Source organism: Pteropus medius, unplaced genomic scaffold (assembly GCF_902729225.1).
Source record: "Pteropus medius unplaced genomic scaffold, Ma_sr-lr_union100, whole genome shotgun sequence".
Classification (NCBI taxonomy): domain Eukaryota; kingdom Metazoa; phylum Chordata; class Mammalia; order Chiroptera; family Pteropodidae; genus Pteropus; species Pteropus medius.
Window position 1 is genome coordinate 16,065,854 of NW_024351730.1, and position 15,722 is coordinate 16,081,575.

Here is a 15,722-nt window from a genome sequence, read left to right on the forward strand (position 1 = left end):
CAGCCGGCAGTTTGGCTCAGTCATTAGGGCAGAAAGCAGAGAAGCAGGACTGGACAGCAGAGAAACAACAGTTGATTTTTACTGGCCCTAGTTGCAAAACCAAGGCTGAGTTGTAGCCCCCAACTCCCAACCCAGAGGGCCCCTCCACCCATACTTTCCAAGACCAATCACTGTGGAGCCCTAAGAGAATCAGAGCAAAAGCTGCAGAGACTGAAGATACCTCTCTCAGTTTCTGGAGCTCCCTGCAAGAGGAGGGGGAGGGGAGAAGGTGCAGCGACTTCCCAGAATGACCCTGCCTGGAAATTCCGGGACTTTTCTACACAGCTGACAGCAGAGCTCAGTCATTAGAGCAAAGCAGAGAAATGGGACTGGACAGCAGAGAAACAACAGTTGATTTTTACTGGCCCCAGTTGCAAAACCAAGGCTGAGCCGCAGCCTCCAATTCTCAACCCAGAGGGCCCCTCCCTCCATACCCTGCGAGACCAATCAGCGCAGAGCTCCAGAGGAATTTGAGCAAACACTATCAAAACTGTTGCTACCACTGACAGAGACTGAAACTGAGAATAGCGAGTATGATTAAAATCTACAAGAAAATAAAAGATATTAGGTTCTATATAAAGCAGGGATCCAAGAGGCTTAGATGTCACCTATTTGAAATCAAAAGAAAAGTGCCTTCTTTGGAGCAGGCTAAAGAGAGACCGTTATATAATAAATCTTCTTTCTGGAAAAACAACAGAATACACTTCCATTAATGCTCAAGTGGAGAAATAGCCCATTAAACATGGAACAACCAAGGTGACAAGGCATCTCAGAAAGAAAGAAAAATCTCCAGAAAATGAGCTTACAGACATAGAAACATGTGGTTTAAGTGACAGAGAATTTAGGATGGTACTTCTGAAAAAACTCAATGAGTTCTGAAATGAGTCATATCAACAATTTCAGAAATTGCAAAATCAGCTAGATGAACAGAGTAAAAATATTGAAATCCTCAAAAAGAACCAAATAGAACTTTTGGAGATTAAACAAACAAACAAACAAAAAACACACGCACTGCAAGAGTTGAAAAATGAAATAGCAAGCTTGGGAAATCGAGTCAACTAAATGGAGGATCAGTGATATCAAAGATGGAAATCTAGAAATAAATCAGAAGAAAGAAGAGAGAAACCAAAGAATGAAAAATAAAGAAAGAGAAATACAAGAACTAGTTGATACCATCAGGAGTGGAAACATAAAAATAATGGAGATTACTGAAGGCGAGGAAAAAGAGCAGAGACTAAAGAGCATTTTCAGACAAATAGTGGACGAGAATTTTCCAAATCTAAGAAATGAGCTAGAACATGGAATTCAAGAAGTCTACAGAACACCCAATTATTTCAACCCAAAAAGGCCTTCACCAAGACACATTGTATTAAAGTTATCAAAAATTATGACAAAGATAGAATTCTCAAAGCAGCCAGAAAGAAGAAAATGGTAACATATAAAGGAAAACCCATTAGATTATTATAGGACTTCTCAGCGCAGACCTTGCAAACCAGAAAGGAGTGGAATCAAACTTAAACTATTAAGTGAAAAGAATTACCAGCTTAGAATAATGTATTCAGCTAAGCGCTCCTTTAGATATCAAGGAGAAATTAAGACCTTTTAAGACATACAAAAAATGAGGGACTTCTCCACTACGAGGCCTGCACTACAGGAAATACTGAAAGGGTTCAGTTCACCTAAAACAAAATGACAAAAAGAAAAACAAAACAAAACCCATAATTGGGAGTAAAATAAATATCAGGCAAAGAGAAGCAGAGGAGTACTACTCTTACTAAGAACAGGGTATTATAAGCTTAAATAATAATAAGAGAATTGTTCTAGCAAGATAGCAATGAACTTTCAGCATACATAGAAACACATAGAGATAACAATGACTGAAAAGGGGAGGATTCAAAGATCCAAATTTGCAAAGGGGAAAGGAGATAAGGCACACGAAGGAGAAAATGGATGACTGTATATATATATATATATATGACTATCTTTTTCATATTTGTAATGGTAACCACACACCATAGAGTCAGAACTAAAGTAGATAACATAAAACAAGAAGAATCAGAGGCAAAACCCACAAAAGCCAACTAAAATAAAAAATAAATAAATTAAAAAAAACAGAAACACAAAGACAAGGAAGCAATGGAAACACTGAGCTACCAGAAAGCAAAAGATACAATGGCTATAAGACCTCATATTTCATAATCACCCTAAATGGAAATGTATTGAACTCACCAATAAAAAAGTACAGAGATGAAGAATGGATCAAAAAACAAAACCCAACCATATGCTGCCTCCAGGAGACACATCTCAGCTCCAAAGACAAAAATAGACTCAAAGTGAAAGGGTGGGAAATGATATTTCAAGCAAATGGTATTCAGAGAAAAGTGGAAGTAGCAGTATTAATATTGGACAAAATAGACTTCAAAATAAAAAAGGTAAAAAAAGATACTGAGAGATACTTAATAATGATAAAGGGAATCATGCACCAAAAAGACATAACACTTATTAATATCTATGCCCCCAATCAGGAAGCCCCGAAATATATAAAGCAATTACTAACAGAACTGAAGAGAGAAACAGACCAAAACACTATTATAATAGGAAACCTAAATATCCCACTGTCAGATTTGGACAGATCATACGAATAGAAAATCAATAAGGAAATAATATCCTTTATGACACATTAGACCAACTGGACATAATTGACATTTACAGAGCCTTCCATCCCCAAACAGCTACTTATACATTCTTCTCTAGTGCACATGGAATATTCTCAAGAATCGACCACATACTGGGACGCAGAAATAGCCTCAACAAATATAAGAGGGTTGAAATCATACCAATCATATTCTCTGATCATAATGCTTTGAAACTAGAGATCAACAGCAAAAAAGAAATCAAGAAGAAACACAAATACATGAAGATTAAACAACATGCTACTGAAGAATAACTGGGTCAGAGAAGAAATAAGAAGAGAGATCAAGAGATACACAGAAACAAATGATAAAAATCATAAAACGTATCAAAACTTTTGGGACACGGCAAAAGTGGTCATAAGAGGAAAGTTCATATCATGACAGGCCTATCTCCAAAAACAAGAATGAGCCCAAATAAACAACCTAACGTTTCATCTTAAAATACTAGAAAAGGAAGAACAAATGAGGCCTAAAGTCAGCAGAAGAAAAGAAATTGTCAAAATAAGAGCAGAAATAAATGAAATTGAAAACAAAACAAAACAAAATAATAAAAATAAATACAACAAAGAGCTGGTTCTTTGAGAAGGTTAATAAAATTGACAAACGCCTGGCTAGACACACTAAAGAAAAAAGAGAAAGGACACAAATAAACAAAATCAGGGTTGAAAGGGGAAATTACTACTGACATCACAGAAATACAAAGGATCATGCAAGAATACTACGAAAAAGTATACATCACCAAATTTAATAACGTAGAAGAAATGGGACCTATACTTAGAAAAGTACAATCTTCCTAGACTGAATCTGGAAGATCTGGAAAATCTAAATAGACCAACCAGCAGTATGGAAACTGAAACAATCATCACAAACCTACTAAAAAGTAAAAGTCCAGGACCAGATGGCTTTACCAGTGAAATCTACCAAACATTCAAGGAAGATTTAATACCTATTCTCCTCAAACTGTTTCAAAAAATCAAAGAGGAGGCAATCAGGCAAGAGAAAGTATAAAAGGCATCCAAATAGGAAACAAAGAAGTCAAACTGTCACTATTTGTGAATGACATATTTCTCTATATAGAAAACCCTAAAGACTCCACATGAACACTAGTAGAAACAATAAGCAAATATAGTAAAGTCTCTGGATACAAAACCAACATTCAAAAATCCTTAGCATTCTGTAATAATGAGGTGTCAGAAAAAGAAGTGGGAAAAATAATTCCTTTTGCAATTGCAACAAAAAGAATAAAATACCTAGGAATAAATTTAAGGAAACATGTCAAGGACCTATGTAATGAAAACTATAAGATCCTGTTAAGAAATCAAAGAAGATACAAAGAAATGGAAAGATATTCTATGTTCTTGGATTGGAAGAATCGGTATCATTAAAATGACTTTATTATGTAAAGTATTATACAGATTTAATGCAATCCCCATCAAAATCTCATCAGCATTTTTTAAAGAAATAGAATAAAAAATCATCAGATTTGTATGGAAGCACAAAAGACCTCGAATTCCCAAAGCCATCCTGAGAAAAAAGAATGAGGCTGGTGGCATCACTCTGCTCAACTTCAAATTATACTACAAAGCGACAGCAATCAAAACGGCATGGTATTGGCAGCAAAACAGACACACTGACCAGTGAAACAGAATTGAGAGTCCAGAAATAAACCCATATTTACATGGGCAAATAATTTTCGACAAAAAAGCCAAAAACATAGAGTGGAGAAAGGAAAGCCTCTTCAATAAATCATGCTGGGAAATAGGAAGGCCACCTGGAAAAGAATGAAATTAGACTGTTGTCTATTACCACTCACCAAAATGAACTTAAAACGGATTTAGGACCTGAATATAAGTCTTGAAACAATAAAATGCATAGAAGACAACATAGGCGTGAAACTCAAGAATTTAAAGAGGATTTTATGAATTTGACCTCAAAGACAAGAGAAGTAAAAGCAAAAATAAATGAATGGGACTAGATCAAACTAAAAAGCTTTTGCTCAGCAATAGAAATAGTTAACAAGGTAGACACCCATCTCAATGGGAAAATATATTTGCAAGTAACGCCTCCGATAAGGGCCTAATATCCAAATATACAAAGAATTCATACGACTCAATAAAAACAAATAAACAAACAATCCAATCAAAAGATGAGCAGAGGACCTGAACAGACACTTCTCCCTAGAGGACATACAAATGTCCAACAAGTATATGAAAAGATGCTCATCATTGCTAGCTATTAGAGAAATGCAAATCAAAACCACAATGAGATACCATCTCACACCTGTTAGAATAGCTGTTATCAACAGGACAAGTAATAGCAAATGTTGGAGAGGATGCCGAAAAAAAGGAACCTCGAGATAATCATGCTAAGCGAAATAAGCGAAATAGGAAACGTTGAAAATCACATGATATCACTTATATGTGGGATATAAACCTAAAAGCAACAAATAAAGGACAAACAGATACTCAGAGATATGGACAATGGACTAGTGGTTACCACTGGGTAGAGGGTGGGGGAGGAGGGGAGAAATAAATAGGGTAAGAAATAAAAAGGGGGTCAAATATAGAGAGGTAAGGGGAGGGTGAAGTGGGTAAAGGGATCAAATATATGGTAGCTGAAGGAAACTGGACTTTGGGTGGTAATCTCACAATAGAATATATAGATGTCAAATTATAATGTACACATGAAAATTATATAATTGTATTAACCAATGTTACTCCAATAAACTTAATAAATTTTTGTTTTAAATAAATAAATAAATCTATTGGTGCCCAGTAGCATTGAGGTGTCCTCGATTTTTTCTGCTAATGCAGTAAAAAATTACAGATCAATGAAGTTTAAGAAAAGTAATGTCACCGTTAGGATAGATCGGAGTTTGGTGTCGCCTTAACTGCAGCAGGGAGGGAGAAGAATAACGACAGCACAGGTGTGTAGTTAGCATTTTTTCTCAGTTCTTTCTCCAATGATTCATTGCAGAATCAAAGATCATTGAGATTTAATAGATTTATTAGATGTATATTTTAGAAAGACAAAGAATGCCCCAAGGAGGCACATGGTCCCAGTGCTGTAACCAACACAAAGGGGCCAAAATGACCACAAAAGGCCACCAAAAAGGGAGGAGAGACCAGAAGGCAAAAAGGAGAGCCCCGAAGGTCAAAAAGGACCCAGAGTGAGAATGTCCGGCTTATATTTGGGCCTTGATGAGTGGTTCCAAAGGCATTCGTGGATAACGGACAAGTGAAGTCATCTTGATTGATATCTGATTGACACTAGGCACTAACTTTGTCTAGAAGACATGTGCGTACCCAGAATTCTGCTACCATTGGGGTGTTCTTTGGGCGGTCTCTAGGCTGGGCCCGTATTTCTTTGTTCCCCTGTTTCTCATGTCTGACTAGCTACCTAACAGTAAAATTTATTGAAAGTACATTTTAGAAAGAAGTGGGCTACATCAAAGAAGGCTGCAGCATCTAGCAACTCAGGATGTGAGTCTTATATTGGCTTCTAGATGTGTGTTTACAGAGGTGATGCTAGACGATTGTCATGTGAAGTCATTTTGATTGACATATAGCTGTTATATAACTCTTTGCTTACTGCTCATGTGCTTACCCAGAATTCAGTCTGTTATAATTAGATTCATGAACTTCCAGGCATATGCATGATACTGTAATGATGGTATAATGAGGCTTTTATAGAAAGGTTAGGGTAGTACTAACTGCACAGGTGCTTGTAGTTAGACCAAACCAGTGGCTATTTTATGATTTTTCACTTCTGTGTGCCTCAGGATGTAAGGGTAATTTATAATCATAAAATGGGTGTTTTAGGGAGGTCCCAACTCAGATCTTTGGGTGGGGCCTTCATTCCCCAGTTACTCATGTCTACCTAACTACCTAACAAAAACTTCTGTCTCCCATAGAGTAAATATGATTTTTTTCCATTCCTTGTCCAGCGGTTATAAGTCTGAATTGATACTTAATTTAGACAAACTGTACCCACTGAGAGTCTCAATTTTCCACTTTCATGTAAGACTATAAAGCCAAGAGAGTAGAACCTAATTTTGATCCAATTAAAAACTGAAAGGGGGAATTCTAATACATAAAAATAGGTGGGAGAGACAAAGGCTGTCCACGAAAGAAATTCACACACTATACATGATTACACACCACTCATGCAACTTAATTATTCTTTTAGAACCAACTTTGACTTTATCTCAAATACATTATTTTGTTTTACTTATGAGACACTATATTAAAATGGGTATAGCTAGTTGGAAATCTAGTTCTCGATGAAAGGCTTATATCAGAGAATGTCCTCATGCCCTATAACAAGTCTTTTAGTTCCGTTGGAGCCTAGCTACAAGTCAGAAATTGTCAAAATGAAAAAAGAGAAAAAAGAGAAGAAGGAGGAGGAGGAGTAGGGGAGGCAGAAGAAGGGGAAGGAGTTATTTTCTGAACTAAAGATAATTTGTTTCAATAATTTCTGGACCTTTGTTCTGATACTCAACAAATGGATTGCCATGGTACAAATATATTATCCCCATTTGTTACAGATCATTTCTGCACTATTGCATCTCCTTTTTATAAAAGAGAAGAGCTGTTATCAATGATATCAGACAAGCTAGAGTAACCATCTTGTTTTGGTTCCAAATAAATTGCCATTCAGACACTTAGGTCATCTGGAAAATGGTTTAAATAACCAAATAACTGTTATCTGCAAAATCAAAAATAACTAACCAAAATTGCCTTAACATTTCCCCCAGCTTAACTTAAACCTTAGTTTCTTCCCTGACTCTAGGCCTTTACTAACTTTAGAGAATTTATTTTAGAAAATTTGTAATCATAAATTATTTCTCTGCCTCTTTTGAGATTTAAATATTTTTAAAAGGTCCTGAAAGTTTTATAACCCAAGAATGTCTTCCTCAAGGATGTGGGAGCCATCCCTTTGAAATATAATCATGTAAAAGTTTCTGTGGCAGAATAGGAACCTAACTTCAGTGGGAGCCAATTCAGAAACATAGACAGCCTAATCACAGAGAAAAACATCTGCAAACTCAGGAAGAATTCAATGTCTCCAACACATCCCACTGATCAGTCTGTCCTTTAATGTCCTCAGTACTTTTCCACTAGCTCTTGTCTAGCTCTCAAAAACTCTCCTGCCTTTTATTTCAGCAGAGTTGAGATCTGGCTGAGTTCTGGCCTTTCTTTCTTATTTCAAATAGCCTTGAGTACAGTCTTCCTTGCCAGTTCACCTTTGTCCAGTGCAAATTTTACTTTGGCATAAGCCACCACGATGGAACTTCTTTCTACATTTTTATTGCTGCGTACTGCATGTTTTATCAAAAGGATCTAATCAATATGGTCAATTAGCATTATGTTTGGTGAGATTGTGGATTTCTCAAAATTGATGTAATTAAATAGGAGCACTGAGAAAGAATTAATGTTGATATTTTTATGAGTACAATATTATGCTTTCTAGGTAAAAGCACCATTTTAGAATATTTTCTCTTCAAGAAATAGAGCAAAAGCCTTTCTTGAGGTAGCATCCATACTGATTTATTTGAGGATCACATATGTAATGACAGCTGTAGTGAAATATTATTTGACTAAACTCTTATAAAATTAACTAACATTCTTCAAATTTTATCTCTTCCTTGTTGTAGATAATTTTTTTAAAAAATGTGTAGTTATTTATTTTAATTAGTTTTAAGTATACACTACACTGGTTAGACATTTATAAAGTTTATAAAACGATTCTCCTAATTGCTCCTTCTCTCCTCTGGTTTTCCACCTAGCCAATATATTAATGCTAACTGCATTCCCTATGTCATGCTCCCCATCCCTGTGAGGATCTATCAACTACTAATTTGTACTTCTTTAACCCAGCCCCCAACCGCCCTCCCCTTTGTCCATCACCAAATTGTCCACTGTATTTGTGAGTCTGTTTTTGATTAGTTTTTGATTGTTCTTTTTATTCCTTAGGTTCAGCATATAAGTTAATTCATATAGTATTTATCTTTCTCTGTTTGACTTACTTCACTCAGCATAACCTCTAGGTCTGTCTATCCATGTCATTGAAAATGGTAGGATTTCATTTTTTTTAATGGTTGAGTAATATTCCATGGTATAAATGAACCATAACTTCTTTATCCAATCATCTGTCGATGGGCATTTAGGTTGCTTCCCTATCTTGCTATTGTAAATTGTGCTGCAATGAATATGGGATGCATAGATCTTTACGAATTATTGTTCTGTTTTTCTTTGGATAAATACCCAGAAATGCAATTGCTGGGTCAAAAGGTATACACATTTTTAATTTTTTGAAAACTTTCATACTGTTTTCCATAGCAGCTGAACCAATTTGCAATCCCACCAACAATGTATGAGGGTTCCCTTTTCTCTGTATCCTTGCCAACACTTGTTCTTTGATTTATTGATGATAGCCATTCTGACAGGTGTGAGGTGATATTTCATTGTGGGTTTAATTTGCATTTCTCTGATGATTAGTGATCTTGAGCATCTTTCATGTCTATTAGTCATCTGTATTTCCTCTTTAGAGAAGTATCTGTTCAGGTCTTCTGCCCATTTTTTAATTGGATTTTTGTTTTATTGTTGTTGAGTTGTATGAGTTCTTTATATATTTTGAATATTAACCTCTTATCAGGTGTATCATTAGCGAATATCTTCTCCCATTCAGTCAGCTGTCTTTTTGTTTTGTTGAGGGTTTGCTGTACAAAAAGTTTTTAGTTTGATATAGTCCCATTTGTTTATTTTTTTCTTTTGTTTCTCTTTCCTGAGGAGATATATCTGAAAGAAAATTCCTGTTAGTATTATCAGAGTTTACTGCGTATGTTTTCTTCTAGAAGTTTTATAGTTTTGAGTCTTGCATTTAACTCTTTAATCTATTTTGAGTCTATTCTTGTATATGATGTAAGAAGGTGGACCAGCTTCTTTTTTATTTTTTGCATGTATCTGTCCAATTTTCCCAACACTATTTATTGGAGAGACTGTCTTTACCCCATTTGTATATTCTTACCTCCTTTGTCATGTATTAAGTGAGCATATAGATGGATTTATTTCTGGGCTTTCTATTCTATTCCATTGATTAATGTATCTATTTTTATGCTAGCACCATGATGTTTTGATTGCTATGGACTTGTAGTTTGTTCTTCATTCTCAAGATTGCTGAGGCCATTTGGGGTCTTTTATGTTCCATATAAATTTTAGGATTATTTGTTCAAGTTCTCTGAAAAATGCCATTAGTATTTTGATAGAGATTGCATTGAACCTATAGATTGCTTTGGGCGGTATGAGCATTTTAATGATGTTGATTCTTCCTACCCATGAGCACGGTATATGCTTCCATTTATTTGTATCTTTTTCAATTTCTTTTTTCAATGACTTGTAATTTTCTGAGAACAGGTCATTTACCTCTTTGGTTAATTTAATTCCCAGGTATTTTATAGTTTTTGATGCAATTGTAAATAGGATTGTTTTCTTAATTTCTCTTTCTGAAAGATCATCATTGGTGTATAAAAATGCCACTGACTTCTGAATATTAATTTTGTATCCTGCTACTTTACTGAATTCAGTTTTTGGGTGGAATCTTATTATCTGCAAATAATGAGAAATTTATTTCTCCTTTCTCAATTCAAATACATTTTATTTTATTTTCTTGTCTGATTGATATGGCTAGGACTTCCAATACTATGTTGAACAGGAGTGGTGATAGTGGACATCTTTGTCTTGTTCCTGATCTTAAGGAAATGCTTTTAGCCTTGGCTGATTGAGTATGATGTTAACTGTAGGTTTGTCATATATGGACTTTATTGTGTTGCAGTATGTTCCCTCTATTCCAACTTTGCTGAGAGTTTTTATCATAAATGGATGCTGGATTTTGTCAAACACTTTTTCTGCATTTATTGATATGATCATATGGTTTTTATTTTTTGATCTTTGGTGTATCATATTAATTGATTTGCTTGTATTGTACCAAATTTGCATCACAGAAATAAATCCCACTTGATCATGGTGTATGATATTTTTAATGTATTGCCGAATTCAGTTTGCTAATATTTTGTTGAGGATTTTTGCATCAATGTTCATAACAGATATTGGCCTATAGTTTTCTTTTCTTTTCTTTTCTTTCTTTTGTGTCTTTGTCTGGTTTTGGAATCAAGGTAATGGTGGCCTCATAAAAGGAGGTAGAGAGCCTTACTTCTTGAAATTTTTGGAATAAATTGAAAAAAATAAGTGTTAATTCTTCTTTGAATGTTTGGTAAAATTTGCCTATGAAACCATCTGGTCCAGGACTTTTATTTTGAGGGAGGTTCTATTTCATTGGTAGTAATCGGTAGGTTCAGATTTTCTATTTCATTGGTAGTAATTGGTAGGTTCAGATTGTCTGTTTCTTCTTGACTCAGTCTTGGGAGATTGTATATTTCTAGGAATGTGTCCATTTATTCCAGATTGTCCAATTTGTTGGCATATAATTGCTCGTAGTATTTTCTTATGATTCTTTGTATTTCGATGGAGTCCGTAGTTATTTTTCCTCTTTTGTTTCTGATTTTATTTATTTGAGTCGTCTCTCCTTTTTTCTTGATGAATCTGGTTAAGGGTCTGTCAATTTTGTTTATCCTTTCAAAGAATCAGATCTCGGTTTCATTAATCTTTTGTATTTATTTATTTTTTTTTAGACTCTACTTTGTTTATTTCCACTCTGATCTTTATTATTTCCTTCCTTCTATTCACTTTGGGGTTTGTTTGCTGTTCTTTTCTGGTTCTCTTAGTTGTAAGCTTTATTTATTTGAGCTTTTTCTTGTTTCTTGAAGTATATCTGTACTATGAATTTCCCACTGCTTTCGCTGTGTTCCATAAATTCTGAGTCGTTGTGGTTTCATTTTCATTTGTCTCTAAGTATCTTTTGAATTCTTTTTTGATCTCATTAATAACCCATTCACTGTTTAGTAGCATGTTATTTAGCCTCCATGTGTTTGTGTATTTTCCAATTTTTTTCTTGTAGTTGATTTCTAGTTTTATATCATTGTGGTCAGAGAAGACGGTTGATATGATTTCAATCTTCTTAAATTTATTGAGACTTGATTTGTGTCCTAACATGTGGTCTATCCTAGAAAATGTTCCATGTGCACTTGAGAAGAATGTGTATTTTGTTGCTTTGGGGTAAAATGTTCCAAAAATATCTATTAAATCTATCTGGTCTAGTGTGTCTTTTAGGCTCACTGTTTTCTTGTTGATTCTTTGCCTGGAAAATCTGTCTATTGGTGTCAATGGGGTGTTAACGTCCTACTATGAGTGTGTTACTGTTGATCTCTCCTTTTATTTCAATCAATAATTGCTTTATGTATGTAGGTGCTTCTATGTTGGGTGCATATGTGTTTACTAGGGTTTTCTCCTTTTGATTTATCTATCCCTTTATTATTATGTAATGCCCTTTTTTGTCTCTTATTATAGCCTTTCTTTAAAAGTCTATTTTATTCGATATAAATATCACTATCTTGGCTTTTTTTTTTTTTCCATTTCTATTTGTGTGAAATATCTTTTTCCATCCCTTTACTTTCAGTCTGTGAGTGTCATTGGATTTGGAATGGGTCTCTTGTAGACAGCATATGCGTGGGTCTTGTTTTTTTATCCATTCGGCTACCCTATGTCTTTTGATTGGAGCATTTAATCCATTTACATTAAAAGTGATTACTGATAGGTACGTAGTTACTGCCATTTCGTTATTCATATTTATTATTTCTACTTTCTTTTTACCCCTTCTCTTTTTACAGAAGTCCCTTTAACATTTCTTGTAATACTTGCTTTTTGGGGATGAATTCCTTAGGCTTTTTCCTGACTGAGAAGTTCTTTATCTTACCTTCCATTTTAATCGAAAGCCTTGCTGGGCAGAGTATTCATGGTTGTAGATTCTTGTTTTTCATAACTTTTCTTGCCAGTCTCTTCTCTCCTGCAAAGTTTCCATTGAAAAGTCAGCAGATATTCTTATGGGGTTATCCTTGTAAGTAACCAACTTCCTTTCTCTTGCCGCTTTTAAGATTCTCTCTTTGTCTTTGACATTTGGTATTTTAATTATGATGTGTCTTGGTGTAGATCTGTTTGAATTCCTCTTGTTTGGGACTCTTTGTGCTTCTTGAACTTGTATGTCTAATTCCTTTGCCAGATTAGGAAAGTTTTCTGTCATTATTTCTTCAAATAGTGTCTCAATCCCTTGCTCTCTCTCTTCCCCTTCAAGTACTCTGAAGTATAACAGATATTATTATACTTCATGTTGCCCCAGAAATCTCTTAAATTATTCTCATTTTCAATTTTTTTTTTCCTTTTTGTTGTTCTGATTAGGTGTATTTTGCTACCTTGTCTTCCAGTTCGCTGATTTGATGTTTCATCCAATCATTGAATCCTTCTAGTGTGTTCTACATTTCAGTTATTGTATTCTTCATTTCTGTCTGGTTCTTTTTTATGGTTTCTAAGACCTTTTATATGCTTACTGTCTCTCTGTTGATGTTATCATTATGCTCATCCATTCTCCCCATAAATTAATTGAGCATCTTTATAAGCATTATTTCAAACTCTGTCTCTGGTAGATTGCTCGTTTCCATTTCATTTAGCTTATTTTCTGGAGTTTTCTCCTGTTGTTTCATTTGTAGCATGTTTCTTTGTTTTCTCATTTTATTAGCCTCTCTGTGTTCATTTCTATGTGTTAGGAATATTTATTTTATCTCTCAGCCTTGGCTAATTGGCCTAATGTGGAAAGTGTCCTGTGCAGCCCAGTGGCACACTCTCCTTGATCCCCTATGCTGGGGGCTCTGGACGTGATCTTTGCGTGGGTTGTGTGTGATCTGTTGTTGCCAAGCCTTTATTGTTGTTACTACGTCAATGGATGGGATTAACGCTCAGGCTGACTAATTTTGGGAACTAGCGGCACCAATAGGGTAAGAGTTGCTATGTGGGGGCTGACCCCACAGAGTGGAATTTGCCCTAGCAGGCTTGTGTACTTGTTGCAACCACCTTTTGTGTGTACCACTAATGGGACTGATCAGAAGTTGCTCTGTTGTGGTCTGCTGCAGTCTCTAGGTGCGTTTGTTTTGTAGCCCCTTGGGAGGGGGTTCCCCCATAGGCCAAGGTCAGCTGCTGCTTTTGATTGCTCAGGGCTACCTGGTGGGAACTACAAAGTGATCCGCAGATGGTTGTTGCCTATGCTAGATCTATAGGTAAGTGGAAGAGACAACGCTGTAGACAGTAGTCGTTTATCCCCCGTCCCTGACCTAGGGCAGTTTAGCAGAGAGACCAGTGCTCCTCAAAGCCTGACACTGCCTATCAGTTGCCTGTAAGTCTCTGAAACTGGATGAGCCTCTGGATGATATGTGTGTTGAGTGGCACAGAGACCCTGGGAGTCTCCTGGGTCTATTGAGTAAATTTCCCCCTGCCGCTGCAGTGTCAGTTTACATGCCAAAACTGTCTCTGCGGCTCCCTGTTCAAGTTTCCAATTGTAGCAAGGTCAGCTGCTACCCAATTTGGGCCTGAATGCACCACCCCAGGGCAGGGGCAGCTGCCTATCAACCTGCAGTGGGCACTTTGTATATTGGATGGGACAGGAGCTCAGGGAGTCAAGGGCTGTCAGGCCAGTACAGACCCCTGCAATCCCCCTCAAGAGATATTGCAGCTTGTACAGGAAGCAGTGGTCTGCCCACAGCACTTTTCCCCGAAATACACTCACCATGCTAGACAAGATCTGCTGCCTGCGCAGACTGCACAACCCCAGAGCCAAATAGGGCACAAGAGGCTACTTGTCAATGGGCTTCAGACACTTTGTGGCTTGGCTGAAGTGGGATCTCAGGGAGACAAGGGCCATCAGTGCAACAGCCTCACTTTTGCTGCAACTTCTGTGCCTAGGCGTTCCAATTGTAGTCACAGATTACAGTTAGACCAACTGCCATCTGGGGTGGTCCTCCAGATCCCTGGGCTCCCCAGACACGATATTGCAACTCTTACTGGCAGCAGAGGTCTGCTTGCCACTGATTTCTGTGCAGTGCCTGCCCCATGCTAGCCGAAGTTTGTTGCCTATGTGGATTAGAAGATCTGGAGGTAAAGGGTAGGGCTGTGGCAGTTCACTATGGATGGGCCACTTGAGGCAATTTGTAGGTAGGATGGGCTAGAGTCTCAGAGAGACAATGGTAGTCAGATCAATACAGCCTCAGTCTTGCTGCAACTTTGGCAACCATTTGTGCGTTCCCGCAAAAGTCCCAGATCACAGCCTGACAAGCTGCTGTCTGGAACTGGCCCACAGATTCCCAGAGATCGACCCAAGTTCTTCTTGGCAGCAGTGATCTGCCTGACCCTATCTTGGAACTGCTGCTCACAGTGCTGGCCTCCAGCTGGGAATGCTTGGCCCTGAATTGGTACAGGGTGTGGCCGCCATTCAGCAAGAAAAGCCCAAGGCAATCTGTAGGTTAACCAGGTGGCCTGGTCTCCTCAGGCCAGCTCTTCCTAATGGCCCTGTGGGAGGGGTCTGCAGAGTCAAGCTAGCTTGGTTTGTAGATTGCCTAATAGTGGGGCAGGACTAAGGCACAATAGTGGCTGCCCTTCTAGCCCTAGTTCTGGCACCAGGCAATGCAGACCTCAGTGTGAATCCCACGTGAGTCTCTGACCCACCGCCAGTGTCCCGGGTGAGTGTCCGCAGCTCAGAAAGACTGTAGGTCCTTCAAAGAGATGTGTAGGATTTAAGTCTCCTTCCATCTCACCCGGACGGCCAGAATCCCCTCTGGTTTTTACAGTCAGAGTTTTTGAAATTTCCTCTTCTTTGGACTGGGACCCTGGGCTGGAGAGCCCCCAAGTAAGACCAGACCACCCTCTTCTTCAGGGGAGCCTCTGCAGCCTCGCTCCCCCTCCCAGTGATCCCTCACCACCCGCAGCTGCGGGTCCAGCCGGATTCGCGACTCTGCCCCTCCTACCAGCTTCGATGTGGCTCCTTTATATTACC

General features: G+C 37.4%; 1 pseudogene; it reads right to left on the reverse strand.

Annotated features, from left to right (window-relative positions):
* The window catches only part of LOC120588136 (inositol polyphosphate 1-phosphatase-like), a 74,404-nt pseudogene extending 58,926 nt beyond the window's left edge, over window positions 1-15,478 (reverse strand).
* Window positions 15,479-15,722: the final 244 nt, after the last annotated feature.